Source organism: Vipera berus (genome assembly GCF_964194415.1).
Source record: "Vipera berus genome assembly, chromosome: 8".
NCBI lineage: Eukaryota > Metazoa > Chordata > Lepidosauria > Squamata > Viperidae > Vipera > Vipera berus.
The window spans coordinates 18,203,878-18,221,597 of record NC_138211.1 but is presented as its reverse complement, the minus strand read 5'-3'; the positions used below and the strand labels follow the sequence as shown (position 1 = coordinate 18,221,597).

The following is a 17,720-nucleotide window of genomic DNA, read 5'->3' as shown; positions in this document are numbered from 1 at the left end:
CTCTACAGGCACATACGTTTTCAACACACACACAAACACAGTCTTTGTAGGCAACCGTGGCTCTTTTATGACTCATGGACTTCAACTCCCAGAATTCCTGAGTCAGCAGCTGACTCAGGAATTCTGGGAGTTGAAATCCATGAGTCATAAAAGAGCCGAAGTTGCCTACCCCTGTAAACACACACACACACACACACACACACACACACACACACACACACTGTATACTGTCTTTGTATGTATGTTTTCTTGAACAAATGTGGAGGAGATTATAGACTTAAACTTGTTCCCAAATCAGAACAATCATTCATGCTGTCCCTTGGGACCCACCTAGACATAATCTGCTATTGCTATACATTCCACAGAAAACATTTTAAAAACTCAAAAACTCTCTTCTAGTTAAGCTCAATTTCTGGCAACTGTGCAGAGACATCCATATTGTTCCCTCAAACTATCTTTCAGCCAATTTTTCTTTCAAAATACCTGGTGTGCTGCTTTTTGCTCCTAAGTAAATAGGAAATACATCTGTTGCCAATCCCACTGCATATGACCTACAAATGTTCTGCATTTCTAGGTCCATTTGATAGGCTCATAGCCAGAATCAATAGGGATTTCTGCTGACAGATTCCAAACTTTAGACTCAGAGCAGGTCTGGATCACAGCCCAAAAGGAAGCTGTTAACGGGGAAGGCTGAAAACAAAACAAAACAAAACTCTCTTTGCAATTCCCATAGAAAAGCAAATAGGATCCGATGGGGAGTCCTAATATACCTGTCTAATAAATCCAACAAAGTCCAAAAGAATTAAACTAGATGCTCGCATATTTGCATGAATTTGTTGCTCATTCATTCATTCAATTTCTATAGCCATCCATCTGAACCAAAGACTCGGGGTGGCAATTCCAAAACTACAAAAACAATTAAAAACATTTAAAGCAATAGACATCCAAAACACAGCAACAGAAATAATTCACCAATTAACAGTAAAGTCAAGGAACCGTGCCCTTAGCACCGTGGTGGCGAACCTATGGCACGCGTGCCACAGGTGGCACGCAGAGCCCTCTCCGTGGGCACGCGCACCGTTGCCCCAGTCCTAGGTCTTCAGCTGGGTGTTATAAAACCTTTTTGCTTTAGGCCTCCGCCATGTGCAAAAAAAAGGTTCAATCAATCAATCAATTTCAACTTCTCGCAGGAAAAAAAAAAGATCTCGCAAAGTTGGAATTGATTGATTGAACTTTTTAGTCCCACCCAGACTGCCGTTACCACCGCAGCTACGCCCGTCCAATGGGCCACGCCCACCCAATGGGCCACGTCCACCCGGCACCCGGCGATACATAAGTGGGTTTTGGGTTGCAGTTTGGGCACTCGGTCTCTAAAAGGTTCGCCATCACTGCCTTAACATATTCAGTGGAGCTCCGGGCTTGGATACACAGCCGCATTCAAAAAGATTTACGAAAGAACAGCAGGGCTGGGGCCATTCCAATCTCCAAGGGGAGGACATTGTGCAAAGCAGGGGCTACAGCAGAGAAGGTCCATCTTCTGGTTTTTGATGGGATCTGCTGCAATCAGCTCCACTGAATGGGACGGGCAGAGACTCTGAGGAAAAGATGGTCCTTCAGTTACCACCAGTGTCTCTGAATTCTATCACCAATTATCAGGCAGTCGCAAATCCTCTGTTGAGGGGTACTTACAAAACTTAACATTAAGCAAAGATGGGCCTTTTCTAGAGTCCGGTTTGATGCCTTTATTCACAGAGACTTTGTCCTCGTGGATCCAGGAAGAAACCCTCACCCATGTCCTCAATCAATGCCATAACCCAGGGCTTTTCAACCTTTCCACCCATTGGACCACTTTTAGGATAGGGCAGCATCCGAGTACCACCAGTCGCCTAGCAAGGTGTCAAAAACTTGATGACCAAAAAGGAAAAAAGGTGATAAAGTACAGGTAGTCCTCGACTTACAACAGTTCTCTTAGTGACTGTTAGTTACAATGGCACTGAAAAAAGTGCCCCCCATGCCACAGCCGAGCAAGGCACCCGCCTGCCCGCCCGGTGGCATTCTTCCTCCTGTCTGAGGTTTTCATTGTTGTGAGCATTTCTGTTGAGTATTGGCAGCGGGGGTGGGGTGGGTGTTTGGTTTTTCCCCCCCCCCCTCTGCTGGGTGGTTGCAGCAGGTTTTGGTAACTTCACATGACCCTGGGACACTGTGACCATCATAAATATGAATCAGTTGCCAAGCATCTGACCCTGGAGATGCTGCAACATTCCAGCTGATCGGCGCTTCTTCTGGGCTCAGCAGAAGCACCGGGATCAGCGCACAGCTCCAGCTGGAGTCTGGCGCTGATCCTGACGCTTCCGCTGAGCCCTGACAGCCCTGCAGCTCCAGCCGTCTCTCGCTAAGGCTTGTGCAGTGCTACCACCGGTTCCGCTCATTCCCCTCCTCCGCTACCACTTTTCTAGGATGGTTGCGTACCACCTGCCAGGTGCCAATGTACCACAGGTGGTACCCATACCACTGGTTGAAAAGCCCTGCAGTTTGGTGGGTCGAATCCCGAGTGCCGCGTAACAGAGTGAGCGCCTGTTACACGTCCCAGCTTCTGCCAACCTAGCAGTTCGAAAGCACGTAAAAATGCAAGTAGAAAAATAGGGACCACTACGGTGGGAAGGTAACAGCGTTCCGTGCCCCTTTGGCGTCTAGCCATGCTGGCCACATGACCACAGAGACGTCCTCGGACAAGCGCTGGCTCTTCGGCTTTGAAACGGAGATGAGCACCGACCCCTAGAATTGGAAATGACTAGCACGTGTGTGCGGGGGAACCTTTACCTTTACTTTTATGACGCCCTCAAACATGCTCTGATTTCCCCAATCACTTCCAAACAGAAGGGCCATACAGGTAAACTTTATGTTGGTTATTTTTAAGGGATGTTAACCCTACACTCACATATCAGGTGGGTAAATATTTTTACCAAGTTACACGACTGTGCAAAAATTTTAAATTATATGTGCTATTTTATTGGCCCATTATTATTTTTCCCTTCCCTAATAACTGTTCTAGACTATTTCTCCTTTTGTGCTAATTCTTTGATTGTAAAGGCTGGCCAAAGACCGTAATAAAAATACTCGATTCGATGGTCCCTCAGAAAACCTGGTCCCAAGTGACACAGGTCGTCTTCAGATAACCAGCACCAGGAATTGCACCCCAAAACATACCGGCAGTCAATGCAGCTCACACAGTAGTGGTGTTACATGTGCCATATATCCAGCATCGTTGACTACTTTCTGTACTCTGCACCAGTTGAAACTTCCCATTGCTCTTCAGGAGTAGCCCCACGTACAGCGCACTGTGGTAATCTTATTAAAAAGGGATCGGGCATTCCCATCGTCTTAAAAGCTTAGGCCCATTTTGGGACTTTGCTTTCAGAAAGTTATCAGGAATTCTTTCAGACACAGTTGTTTTACAGGGTGGAGAGAAGTTAACACAAGCGTTTGCACAAACATAGCCTTGGGTGGAATGACAGATGAATTTAAATTACTATTTTCTTAAGCTTACTCCAGGGAAGACTTGTTTTAAAAAAAGAGGTAATGGCTGCTGCAATTGTTAGTGAACCATTTAGAAAAGAACCAAGAGCTCTGTGTAAAACAGGAGCGCAGCACCAAAGCTTCAACAGCATTCAAAAATTTTCCACTAAAAGAATGTGAATTTAAGGAACACGGGTAATTGCAATTTAATTTAAATTTTTTTTTTTTAATTAGTTTAGGGACTGTAGCACTTTGAGGGGGGATGCATCATGCTGTTCAACAGCAAAGTGTAATTCCTGCCTCCAAATAGTTACATACACCTATTGTAAAATAATAGTAATGTAAAATAAATACAAATATCGCACGGCAACTTTTTATTATTTCAAGGGAAAGTTCAGGAACAATACAGCCCAAAAGAATATTTAGATTCTTAATGATAATAAACCAATGCAAACTTTTTTTAAACAACTGTTGTTTTTATATCTTTTATCCGAATTATGTGCCATCCAACATCACTTGGGAGATGGGCGGCAATACAAATTAGATTAATAAATAAATTTGACTGTACTAACTACCACTTCACTCCTCTTTTTTTGTTAAGCTAAGTAAAAATCTTAAGCATTGTCGGTTTTCTTCACAGGCCATATATTTGAGTCCGTTCAATGTAGAGGCACAATCAGCATCTTACAGGTATTCCTTGACCGCAACAACAATTGAGCCCAAAATTTCCGTTGCTAAATGAGACAGTTGTTAAGTGAGTTTACCACCTTTCTTGCCACAGTTGTTAAGTGAATCACTGCACTTGATAAGTTAGTGACTCTGGCTTCCCCTTACTGACTTGGCTTGTCAAAAGGTTGCAAAAAGGGATCACATAATCCCGGGACACAGCGGCCGTCATAAGTATGAACCAGTGGCCAAGCATCTGAATTCTGATCACATGATCATGTTGTGACTCAGGGCCAGCCTGTGGGTCCGACAGCCGGGTCCGATGTATCGGAGGACTCAGATGTGGGGGAGGAGGGAAACGAACCGGCTGATGATGATTTGGAGGCTTTGCAGAGTCCTCAGCCGGGGACCTCTTCTCAGCTGTGTGAGCCCGAGAGTGCGGAGGATGATGACCCACAGCTGGTCCTGTTCAAGGACGCCCGACGTAGGAGGCAGACGAGCAGGGACAAACAAAGAAAGACTATGGGACTCCTCGGGAGGAGGCACAGGGAGACCACGCCCTGAGCTCTCTATAAAAGAAGTGTTTGGGGAGGGGCTGGTTGCTGAAAGCAACTTTTCCGCTTGAGAAGACAAGCTCTTGTGTTTTTGTTAACTGCGTAATTAAATCTTGGCAGAAGCCTTTTAGCCTTGGACGCTTTCCAGACTCTTCTCTTAATTAGGGGTTGCGAGAAGAGGGCTGGTTCAGAACAGTTTGCTTTCAGCCACCCACCCCTTAATACTACGATGGAGCAGCTTCTTGCCGAGAATGCCCAGCTCAACCAGCAACTCACCTTGCTGGCCACTCAGGTGGCACAACTGCAGGCTCAGGTACATGCTGCCCCCCCACCCAGGAGGAAATGTCAGTTAGCTATGCCGGATAAATTTGCTGGTAAACCAGAACTGTTTCCTGCCTTCCTGGGACAATGCCAGCTTTATATCAGCGTGAGAGCAGCTGATTTCCCCACTGACCGAGATAAGGTGGGATTCGTGTTGAGCCTTCTGTCGGGAGATGCAGCTCGTTGGGGCACGCCTCTGTTGGCACAGCCTAGCCCTTTGTTGGATAACTTTGGGGGGTTTTGTGACCATATGCGCCTCATGTACGAGGACCCGATTAAGGCGCAGACCGCCACCCGACGTCTGAAAGCTTTGAGGCAGGGTCAGCGCCCCCTACAGGCCTATATCAGCGATTTCCGGCTGCTTAGCCAGGATTCCGCCTGGAATGAGGCTGCGCTCGTGGATGCCTTTCAGGATGGCTTGTCAGAGGAGATGTTGGATGAGCTGGCCCGCGTGGACATTCCCTCAGATCTGAATGGGCTGATCCATCTTTGTCTGCGGATCGATGCCCGGCTGCAGCAGCGTAAGAGTCGCCGTGCCACCCCACAGACCCCTGCCGCCCCTGTTGTGCGTGAGCCCCCAGTCCAGAGGGAGGAGCCAATGGAGCTGGGTGCCGCCAGGTCCCGTCTATCGGTGACGGAAATGGACAGACGACGATCGGAGGGGTTGTGTTTTTACTGTGGGGACCCTGGACATTTGGCTGCTTCTTGCCCAAAGAAGCGTCAGCGGGCGTCAGTGACCAAGCCAGCTCCGAGAAAGTCCCCTGCTTTGCTATCGGGAAACGGTCCGAGCCCGATCTAGACGGTGTGAAAGATCGGGCGACCCACAATGATCACGCCGAGCGACGCCGTTCCGACGGTGCCTGTGAACCTCCACGGCATTTGATTTTGGAGGCACGACTGATCCTTCCTGGCAAGCCAGAGGGGATTCCGGTCCATGCCTTAATTGACTCTGGGGCTACCACTAACTTTATGGATTCGGCCTTTGTGGCCAAATGGGCTGTTCCCCAGTGTCCGGTGGATCCGCCCATGCTTGTGGAGACCATCGATGGTCGAGTGCTCCTGTCCGGGCCTATCACGGCCGCCACGCAACCCGTGTGTATGGCCATCAGTACCCATGTGGAGGCCATTCAGTTTTACGTCACTTCGGATCTGCACTTCCCCGTGGTCTTGGGACTGGCGTGGCTCCGGGCGCATGATCCACAGATCTATTGGTCTCAGAACTTGGTCACCTTCCCAAGTTTGCAGTGCGTGGACCACACCCGCCATATCTGTGCCGGCCAGGTGGAGGGTTCCTCAGGGGTTTCCTTGCCTCCCGTACTGTCCGACTTTGCTGACGTGTTCAGCGAGTCAGAGGCGGACCAATTACCCCCGCACAGGCCCTACGACTGCTCCATTGACCTAGTCCCTGATGCGCCTCTCCCAGTGGGGCGTTTGTACTCCATGTCGGAGCCCGAGTTGGCCGCATTGCGGGACTTCCTGACAAAGAACTTGGCTCGTGGATTCATCCGGCCCTCGTCCTCGCCAGTGTCTGCGCCCGTGCTCTTCGTCAAAAAGAAGTCGGGCGAGTTACGGCTTTGCTGTGACTACCGGAAACTCAACGCTATCACGGTGCGTAACCGCTACCCGCTGCCCCTCATCCCCGAGCTCTTGGACCGACTCCGGGAGGCTAAGATCTTCACGAAACTGGACCTGCGTGGAGCTTACAACCTCGTCAGGGTTCGGCCGGGTGATGAGTGGAAGACAGCGTTTGGTACTCGCTATGGACATTTCGAGTACACGGTGATGCCGTTTGGCCTGACCAACGCCCCCGCTGTGTTTCAGCATTTTATGAATGACATCTTTCGGGATCTGTTGGACCAGTTTGTTGTGATTTACCTGGACGACATCCTGATTTACTCCCCGTCGCGTGAAGCGCATCATCAGCATCTCCGTCAGGTCCTGCAGCGCCTCCGGAAACATCGGCTGTTTGCCAAGTTGGAGAAGTGCCAGTTCTACCAGGTGACCATTGATTTCTTGGGCCACCGCATTTCTCCCGAGGGCATCGCCATGGATCCAAGTAAAGTTGAGTCGTTGCAGAGTTGGCAACCCCCGCGTCGCGTGAAGGATGTTCAGCGACTTCTTGGATTTGCCAACTACTATCGGACATTCATCCCTGGCTTTGCTGCCTTGACAGCCCCCCTCACCCGGCTCCTGCAGAAGAAGACTCGGTTCCAGTGGAACGCCCCCGAACAACAGGCGTTCCAAGCTTTGAAGGACGCCTTCATGAAGGAGCCCATCTTGAAGCATCCTGACCCGCAACGGCCGTTTGTCGTGGAGGCGGACGCCTCCGACATTGCCATTGGGGCCGTGTTACTCCAGGCAGCGACGCCCAACGGTACCCTTTTCCCTTGCGCGTATCACTCTCGGAAATTGAATCCCTCGGAGCGCAACTATACCATCTGGGAGAAGGAGCTGCTGGCCATCAAGGCGGCGTTCGAGGCTTGGAGGCATCATCTGGAGGGGGCGCGGCATCAAATCGAGGTCCGGACGGACCACAAGAATCTGGAAAGCCTGCAGACCGCTCGGAATTTGAACCGACGCCAGATCCGGTGGTCCCTCTTCTTTGCGAGGTTTGACTTTCGGGTGCGGTACATACCAAGCGGGCACAACCAGAGAGCGGATGCTCTGTCCAGGAAGCCCGAGTACACCCGAGTGGAAGACAAGCTTCCGCCCAGGACAGTGATCCCCGTCGAGTCTTTTGCTGCGGTACGGGAGCCGGTGGATATACGGGCTCGGATCCGGGAGGCGCAGCAGCAGGAGGCGTGGGTGGCTCAGCGGAAGGAAGAGGTGGGGCCAGATTCGCCTTGGTCGGTCACGGATGGACTCCTGTATTATCGTGACCGGCTCTATGTTCCAGGAGGGCCACTCAGGGGACTCGTCCTCAGCCAATGTCATGATAACCCGGCTGCGGGGCATTTTGGCCTGTTCAAGACTCTGAACCTGGTCTCCCGTACTTTCTGGTGGCCCCGAGTCCGACACGATGTCCAGTCTTATGTCACCTCCTGCGTCCCATGCAGGCAGGCCAAGTCAGCGACAGGGGCCCCGCCTGGTTTACTGCAGCCTTTGCCAACGCCCAAGAGACCCTGGGGGGCTGTGTCCATGGACTTTCTGACGGATCTACCCCCATCCTCCGGCTTCACGACAGTGTTTGTGGTGGTGGACATGTTGACCAAGATGGCGCACTTCATCCCCTGTCGCGGCTTACCGTCAGCTCGCGCCACTAGTCGCATGTTCATCCAACAGGTGTTCCGGCTGCACGGCCTTCCCGACAGGGTCGTCTCCGATAGGGGGGCCCAGTTTACAGCCCGCTTCTGGCAGGAGTTGATGCGGGCGTTGGACATTAAGGTTTGCCTCTCGTCCGCGCATCATCCTCAGACCGACGGGGGTACCGAGAAGGTCATCGGCATCTTAGAGCAGTATCTGCGCTGCTATGTTAACCTGCAGCAGGACAACTGGGTGGACTATTTGGCCATAGCCGAGTTTGCCTTTAATAACTCGCAACACACCTCCACGCAGATGACACCGTTCTTGGCCAACGTGGGTTATCACCCCAGGTTCTTCCCTCTTTCTCCCGTGGACTCACCGGAGCCGGCAGCGAACGAATTCATGGCGGAGTTACAGGCGATCCATCGGTTGGTGCGACGGCAGCTGGAGAAGGCCAAGGCCGACTACAAGAGGTTCGCCGATCGGTCGAGAAGGGATACGCCTCCACTATCGGTGGGGGATCGGGTCTGGCTGTCCACCAGGAACCTACCATCCACTCGGCCGGCGAGGAAGCTGGACCACCGTTACCTTGGACCGTTCCCAGTCGAGGCCGTCATCAACCCGGTCGCCTATCGTTTAACTCTGCCACGTTCCCTGCGCGTGCACCCCGTCTTCCATCGGTCCTTGTTGGTCCCCGAACAACCGGCCTGTCCACTTCGCCAAGCGGAACCTCCCCCATCAGGAACTCGTGATGGAGGCAGCACCCCCGAGTACGAGGTCGCCAGCATCAGGGATTCCCGCTGGCTGAAAGGTCGCTTCCAGTACCTGATCGAGTGGAAAGGGTACGGGCCGGAGGACTTCACATGGGAAGACGCGACCGCCGTTCATGCCCCTGCGTTGGTGACTGCTTTTCACGAACAGTTCCCATCCCGACCGCATCCGGATCGGCAGACCCGAGGGAAGGGCCCTGCGGTGCGGGATAGTGTTGTGACTCAGGGCCAGCCTGTGGGTCCGACAGCCGGGTCCGATGTATCGGAGGACTCAGATGTGGGGGAGGAGGGAAACGAACCGGCTGATGATGATTTGGAGGCTTTGCAGAGTCCTCAGCCGGGGACCTCTTCTCAGCTGTGTGAGCCCGAGAGTGCGGAGGATGATGACCCACAGCTGGTCCTGTTCAAGGACGCCCGACGTAGGAGGCAGACGAGCAGGGACAAACAAAGAAAGACTATGGGACTCCTCGGGAGGAGGCACAGGGAGACCACGCCCTGAGCTCTCTATAAAAGAAGTGTTTGGGGAGGGGCTGGTTGCTGAAAGCAACTTTTCCGCTTGAGAAGACAAGCTCTTGTGTTTTTGTTAACTGCGTAATTAAATCTTGGCAGAAGCCTTTTAGCCTTGGACGCTTTCCAGACTCTTCTCTTAATTAGGGGTTGCGAGAAGAGGGCTGGTTCAGAACAGATCATGGGGATGCTACAAAGGTCGTTAAGTGTGAAAGACGGTCCTAGTCACTTTTTTTTCAGTGCCGTTGCAACTTTGAACGGCCACTAGATGAACTGTTGTAAGCCAAGGACTGCCTCTATTAACATAAACTTTTCCAGTGGAAATTTAGAAGGCCGGAGAAGGAACGTGCCTGTGGCAATATTAAAGCCAACGGAAAAAGGAGGACAGGAGTTAGAAATCAAGGGCAAGCTATAAAAAGGGCTTGTAGCCTTGCCAGCATTTCATTTCTAGGCCAGTTCTCACTCTTGGGTGTTAACGTGGCAAAGGAGCACACCTCAGTGGAATCCATGGGCAAGAGACACGTCGTGGTTTCAGCAATGATGCTTTAAACATTATTCAGCATCTTATGAAAGAGGCGACAGATATCTATTAACACAGGTAAAAGCAAATACAGAAAGAGTCTTTAGCACTAGGCCCGATCAGGAAGTAATACGGGTAAGTTCTTCGACCTCTTTCTCGAGAATCAATTGCTTTCCTAAACAATCGCGGTTAATCATGGTTTTATTGAACAATCTGAAGCCATAAGGGTTGGGTTCACACTTCATGCCAAACTATAACCCCCCCAAAAATGCAATGGCTAAATACAACTGGCTACATGAGAAGGTCTTCTCTATATAACCGATGCACTGTTTTTCTTTTATTCCCACTTCTCTTTTTTGCCATTTCACTTCTTTGGGTTGATTGAATAAATAGCAATGGGCTGGACTCGCCTATCTAAAGCTAAACCACAATTTAGGCCCTCCAACATACACAAAACCTTTGTGCAAAATTAATCAGCTTCTCTCTGAAAGGGCGAAGGGTTTCCATATACTGGCAGGTAGTCCTCAACTTAATTCAGGACTCATGGAGTCCAAAATTTCTGTTAAAGCAGGACAGTTCTTATGCCGGTTGCCAAGCGCCTGGCTTTTGATCAAGTGACCACGGGGATGCTGCAATAGTCATAAGTGTGAAAAAAGGTCATAAGTCACTTTTTCAGTGCTGTTTTAACTTTGAATGGTTGCTAAATGAATAAGTTGAAGACTATTTGTAAAGACAGTTGTAGACCATCTACAGCAGGGGTCCTCAAACTTGGCCACTTTAAGACATGTGGACTTCATCTCCCAGAATTCCCCAGCCAGCCATGGCTGGCTAGGGAATTCTGGGAGTTGAAGTCCACAAGTCTTAAAGTGGCCAGGTTTGAAGACCCCCGATCTACATCTACTGGACATGAGTGATAGCCAACTTTGAAAGCTAACTCTTACACATTTCAACTATTGTCAGCAGTGTTTCAATAAGTAGAATAGTTTTGCCTCTATGACATTTACTCAAGTGCTCTGGAAATATAAAAACACGGGAACACTTCTGTTATTGACCCTGGAAGACCCCTCGGTTCACTGCTTTTGAAAACTTTTCTGCGATTCAGACAATCAGTCCTCCACTAGAGAAATCAACCTTGCAGCTCTTGGTTTCAAGAGAAGTCCAGCTAAATGAACATGATTTTCAAAGCCCCTCCTCCCATAGGATTATATGATTAGGATACTTACTAGCTCAGAAGGAATGAGTTACAGGACAAGGGTTCTCTTAGCCCAGGAGTAGGCAACCTCGGCTATGCTGGCTCAGGAATTCTGGGAGTTGAAGTCCATGAGTCATCAAAGAGCCGAGGTTGCCTCCCCCTGTCTTAGCCTGAAATGATCAGCACAAAACAAACCTGAATTGCAACGAATGAAGCCAAGATGTTTAATGGACCCACAACTGGTTCTTAGCTGTAATTTGTATCAGTTGGATTTTTGTTCTGTTCTGAAGATAAGTAAATAAATAAGTAGAATCACATTCTTTGTATCAGCCTTAATTAAGAACTCAAATTCGTTAAGAGTGTGAACTAAGAAAAAGATGGAAAGGACCATTTAATAGCTACTAACGGCAGATCAGGATTGATTGGGTTGGGTAGATTGAAACCAGACCAGAAAATGGGCTTTTTTAAATTGTGCTCTGCTCTGAACAGCCTGCACATTACTGGTTATGCAAAACACAATGCGTTTTTTCCTAATGGAATTCCAGCAGTCCCCCAACCCAGCCACATCTCTACAGAGCTACTGCAGGTGGGAACATTAGATGATCTCAAAAAACGTAAGCATGATTAGACTTAGTATTTGGATATTGGGAAATTAAGGCTTTAGGTCAGGCATGTCAAACTTGCGAGGTCACATGACGTCACACAACATATCGCGACTTTTTCCCCATTGCCGACAATGGGGTGGGTGCGGTTTCGGTGCGTCGCATCCGGCCCGCAGTTTGACATGCCTGCTCTAGGTTAATGCTTCTCAGCTTTGGTAACTTGCAGGTATGTAGACTTCGACTCCCAGAATTCCCTAGTCAGCACAGCACAGGGAATTCTGGGAGTTGAAATTCAGACATTTTCAAGTTGTCAACATTGAGAAATGCCTTTCTCTCTCTCTCCCCCTACCTACCTACCTAATCTATCTATCATCTACCTACCTTATCTATCTATCATCAACCAACCTACCTAATCTACCTGTCTATCAATCATCTACCTACTATCTATCTACTTACCTACCTACCACTGTGAAGTCAAAAATATATCCTATAAGAAGGCAGTGGGAATCTGCTTTCTTACTTTTGCCAAGGAAAAAAAGAAATCTATGTGGATATGTCTACGACAGGGGTATCCAACATTGGCAACTTTTAAGACCTGTGGAGTTCAACTCCCAGCATTCCACTGCCAGCCATGGAATTCTGGGAGTTGAAGTCAAAGTTGCCAGCTTTGAAAACTACTACTTTACAGAGCTCACCTTTCTGCTCAGCCTTCTCTCAAAAAATTTAAGAGGAAGGCCTTAAATGAGCAACGCTCCTTCACACCTCCTGCTCTGCCAAGAAACTGCCATCACTAGATCAACACTGGCCAAGAGCGAGTCACACGCTCTTAATTCTATATTCCATCTCACCCGATAACTTTTGGGACATTCCTTCAGCATTTGCCAGGATGAACCGAGAGTTTAGTTTAAGCACTTCCACAATAAAGTCAAGGTCGTCTTTTATTTTACAAAACATGTTGCTGCAGTATTCATCTTTATGAGGTACAATGCTTCTCCTGGAATACCGAAGCTCTGTAATGTATTCAACATAATGCCGATACTTGTAAGGTATAAAATGAAGCTGTTTACATGCAGTATAATACGGCATAGAACAGGGGTCCTCAACCTTGGCAACTTTAAGACTTGTGGACTTCAACTCCCAGAATTCCTCAGTCAGCTTCATATACACCTACATAATGCAACAATTCTTTCTTTACAGAAGGTGCAGGCACGCTTTCCTACCAGAAACATACCCATTATTTCTCCCAGCCTCTCGCTCAATGAGCACATAAACATTTGCCTATTTTTGAAAAGTCCATTCAAGCAAAACAGCAACTTTATTTCATTTGGCTACAAATATACATGCAGATAAGTAGCCCAAATTGTCTTCCGTGCATCCAGCACTTTCAGGTTATTCCATTAATGTGCCATTAACTCAGCATTACTGAATACAAGACCATTACATAATGAGAACCACCAACCTAAGCCAGAGTCTGCAAGTGTGAGCACAACTCCAAATCCCGTTACCATTCTCCCTTCACTCACTCACACACACACACACACCCCAACTATTCCTGCAACTATGTGATTATCCTCAGCTTCCTCAGCCTCTATCTTAATAAAACTGCCATACTCCTTCCAAAATAACTTCCCCATGCCCAGTTTTATTGGTGGCCCGTAATAGCTAACCAAATTTCTCCAAGAGATGTGTCTACTTACAAGAATTGTCTTAAGTTTGATAGGAACTGGCTAAATATTCCTCTAGAAGAGAATATAAGTAATTCCAAGTTGAGCTGTGGACTTTGTCTTTAAACACCACTCAGAAGAGACAATAAAGAAAGCCAAGGAAACAAAACAACTAGGGCACTTCCTCTCCAGCAACAAACACCCAGATAAGCAGGGATTAACACCTGACAAAGAATCAAGCAGAAAACAATGCCGTAATCAAGGAACTACCAAGGAGAAACCACACTCCTCCAACCCTGATAGCACAAGCTACTGTGTATAAACAGGGAGCCCACCCCACACTCGCTTACACTGATGATGTTATCTATTTAGGTAATGGAATGTCTGCAAGCAAACAACCAAGCTCAAGGAGCACCACTTCAGGACTCCATAAATATCCTTCTCCCAAATTCCTCATGTTTAGTTTTACCTCCTCATACTCTGCACTGAGCATCAAGAGCACATCCAATATTTCTCACACAGGATCTTTATCAGTCCTCTTACAAAGTCCAAATATTCATGGGAACACTGCCCCTCAAGCCCACAGACACACATCACTTGTGCTCCCCAACCAACATCTACGAAAATTGACATTTACGCAGCCTAATAAAACAGAGTGGTTGCAGTCACATCACGAGGACCCCAGATAAAATAGTTCAATTTAATGTGCTGGTAAGATACGCCACAAACCCTCCAACCCCATTTGGGCTTAGTCCAGTGTGTCTTACACAGCTTCTGCCTGCTGGTGACCCCAATATCTATTCCTTGCTATTGGAAATATCCTGCCAACCCCTCCTGAGCCCACCACATCTCTACAGATGAGAGACCCACACACACAACACTGCAAACCTAAAGACTCATTGGGCCAGAGTTACCAACCAGGCCTTTCAGAATCTCCTCTGTCCACACTTCTCTTCAACAAGCACCACTCACTTCACCTTGCTGACTCCCCCTGAGATAGACAGAATAAGCGCAAGGTCCGTCATAGCACGTTGAGTCCCTGCAGAATGGGGCTGAGACATGAAACTGTATTTGAATACAGTAAATATACATTCTTAAGAGAATTTCTAAATGGTAGAGCTCAGCCAGCTTCAGCTATTAGGCACTGAGGGTGCAGAAATGGAAGGAGAAGAAGGCTGCTACTTAGAAAGAAAACCACAATTCTCAAATTCAGGGGATACTGCTGGGCAGGAGAGGGGGATGTTGAGACCCAGAGGGAAACTATTAGTAAGTATGCAGCGAGCAAGAAGAATTATAATATGTACAGTGTTTTTGAAAAAAAAAGGTGCCAGAACTCACACACGTCATACAACCCGTCTTGCCTACCCTACAGGGTTCCATCCAAAAATGGTGCCGCAACTCCGTTCTGGGCATTGTATGACAAAAAAAAGCCCTGCGTACAAGGATCAAATGCAGAGAGAGAACTTTGGTCCCGAGAGGTTAGAGTACTCACTGAAATTGAAGGTGGAATGGGAAATATAGTACATTTTGGCATCAAGCCCATTTGGAAAGATGTCGGGGAGAACTACCGTAGGTAAACCTGAGATTGTGTTATGTGGAGTCCTTTGTGGTCTCCGACCTTGGCTGTTCAAAGCAAGCTCAACCCTGGGCTGCATATATTCTGTTGTGTTATGTGCGCGATAGGTTAACTGCTTTTAGTAAAAGGCAACAAGCTATTCAATGAACCACTGAGGGGAAGAGGAACTTCTGAAGCTACAGTATTTGTGAATGGTGAAAAGTCAATGTTATCCAGCCTGGACGCGCACACAACACATGAATTTTCAATGGCCTAAATTCAAAGTGAGCTCTGCCATTGCCTAGAATGGTGGAAATTGAAGTACACACATCTGGAGGCTACCTAGCTTGAGAATCAACCTGCACATTAAGCCTGTCATGATCGGAGGGAAGAAAATTTATATCGGCAAGTTATACTGGGAAATTTACAGAACAGCAGGCAGATTGCTATCAATCTCCGATTTTGAGGAGGAGGAACTGGATCAGCTTGGTAGAAGGAAAGTGAGCTGGAAACTAAGAGTGATTTGGGGTAAAAGCCCCAGCTGATATCAGAGGGAGATACAGAGTGTAAGATGGACAGCATGGAGCTAAATAGGCATCTTTTTAGGAAGCCTAGCCCACATCAAATTATCCATAGCCCACTGCTCAACATAAATGCAGAGAAGAGCAACAAAGATGATCAGGGGACAGGGGGCTAAAGCATATATAAAACGGTTTCTGGACCTGGGTATGACTCTAGTTTAATGAAAAGAAAGACTAAGGGTGACGTGATAGCAGTGTTCCAATATTTGAGGGGCTGCCATAAAGAGGGAGGAGGTGTCAACCTATTCTCCAAAGCACCTGAAGGCAGGACAAGAAGCAACGGATGGAAACCAATCAAGGAGAGAAGCAACCTAGAACTAAAGAGAAATTTCCTGACAGAAGAATTAATCAGTGGAACAACCTGCCTCCAGAAGCTGTGGATGCTCCAACACTGGAAGTTTTTAAGAAGAGATTGGACAACCGTTTGTCCGAAATGAGATAAGGGTTTCCTAGCTGAGCAGGGGGTTGGGCTAGAAGACCTCCAAGGTCCCTTCCAACTCCGTTATTCTACTCTATAGTGGACATCCCCCTTGGCTCACAGACTCTTAGAGAAGGGAAGAAGAGAACACCCCCTACCCAGTGTTTCTCAACCTTGGCTCCTTTAGGAAGCCTGGACTGTAATTCCCAGAATCCCCCAGCCAGTGCTTCCTGGGGAATCCTGGGAATTGAACTCCAGACTTCAAGTGCCAAGGCTGAGGAGCCCTGCCCTACAATGGCCAGGGGGCAGCCCCATCCAAGGCCTAGGGAGCAAGATCTGGGGTGGGGGAGGCGAAGACATTCGCCGTGAAGGGATACATGGCGCTTTCCCCACCTCCTTCCCTCCCTCCTGGCTAAGAATGATGGGAGTTGTAGTCCAGGTCTCCTAGAGGGCGGTGGAGGGGGGTTAGGGTGAGGGTTAAACTGGACTTCAGCTCCCAGAATTCCTCAGCCAGGTTGCAGACCCCTGGTCTAGAAGACGGGGGGGCGGTCTGGACCCCCCCTGCACCCCCCGCTTCTTTCTTTCTTCCCCCTCCTGCCTCCGACCCTCCCCTCACACCTTCCACCCCCGGCCCCGGCCCTGCCGTCCCCCCGCTCGGCGGCCGAGCATCCCGCCGCCTCCCCGCCGCTCACCTTGCAGCACGCGCCTCAGCTTCGCTCAACTCCAGGCCCGCGACCGAAGCGGAGGGACTGACAGGCGGCCGCCAACGCGCATGCTCGTTTATCAAAGAGAGCGGGCGCCCCGCCTCCACGCCGTCCTTGGACTCGGCCCCGCTGTGCTCCCATTGGACCGCCCCGCCACGTCACCCCGCCTCCCGAGCGGGGGATTGGCTGGAAATTAGCCTAGCCGCGCCCCCTCTTCGGAGGAGCCGGTCCGCGTGGCGCATCGGGGATGCGGAGGGCGAGCGACGGGATCGCTTACGTCGGGGGGGGGGGGAAAGAGGATGACGGATTTTTTGGGGGAGGGGGCGCTCTTTCCCTTCCCCTTTATTAATGAGGCTTATAGGAGGGGGGGGAAGGTTGCGTGCAGCCCTTCCGATTAAAAGACCTCCCCCCTGCCCTTGCAGAGGAGGCTGCAACGGGGCCATGACCGCCAGAGCGCAGCCGTCTTTGCTGCCCTCTGCTGACCGCTATGAGTGTTGCAGCCCCCCCCTTGGGGAGACCCGGCTCGTCTGCCTTTATTCTCAGCCCTCTTGTCCTTCCGACTGGATTACTGCGATATCCTTCAAATTCACTCTGAAATTTGAAATAGTGGAAACTAATTTTGCTTCTTCTTCTTCTTCTTCTTCTTCTTCTTCTTCTTCTTCTTCTTCTTCTTCTTCTTCTTCTTCTTCTTCTTCTTCTTCTTCTTCTTCTTCTTCTTTCTTCTTCTTCTTCTTCTTCTTCTTCTTCTTCTTCTTCTTCTCCTCCTCCTCCTCCTCCTTCTCCTTCTCTCCTGCGGTGCATTGTCTGACTTGGTAGCACGGATAGGTCGTCCGTGGTGGATTCGCACATGCGGCGGCTATGAGCAGCGTTTGTCCAACTTGGTAACTTTTCAAATGGGTGGGACTTC

The 17,720-nt window shown here is 49.1% G+C and overlaps 1 protein-coding gene across 3 annotated transcripts in view; it reads right to left on the bottom strand.

Moving 5' to 3' along the window:
• The window catches only part of SLC39A14 (solute carrier family 39 member 14), a 44,573-nt gene extending 27,734 nt beyond the window's left edge, over positions 1-16,839 (bottom strand). For 2 of the 3 annotated variants that reach the window (XM_081334124.1, XM_081334122.1), the window contains exon 1: positions 16,802-16,839. The gene's annotated coding sequence lies outside the window, so the exon portion shown is untranslated. Of the gene's footprint in view, positions 1-11,484; positions 11,576-16,801 lie in introns of those variants that run through there. The other variant, XM_081334123.1, reaches the window with a different exon arrangement.
• Positions 16,840-17,720: the final 881 nt, after the last annotated feature.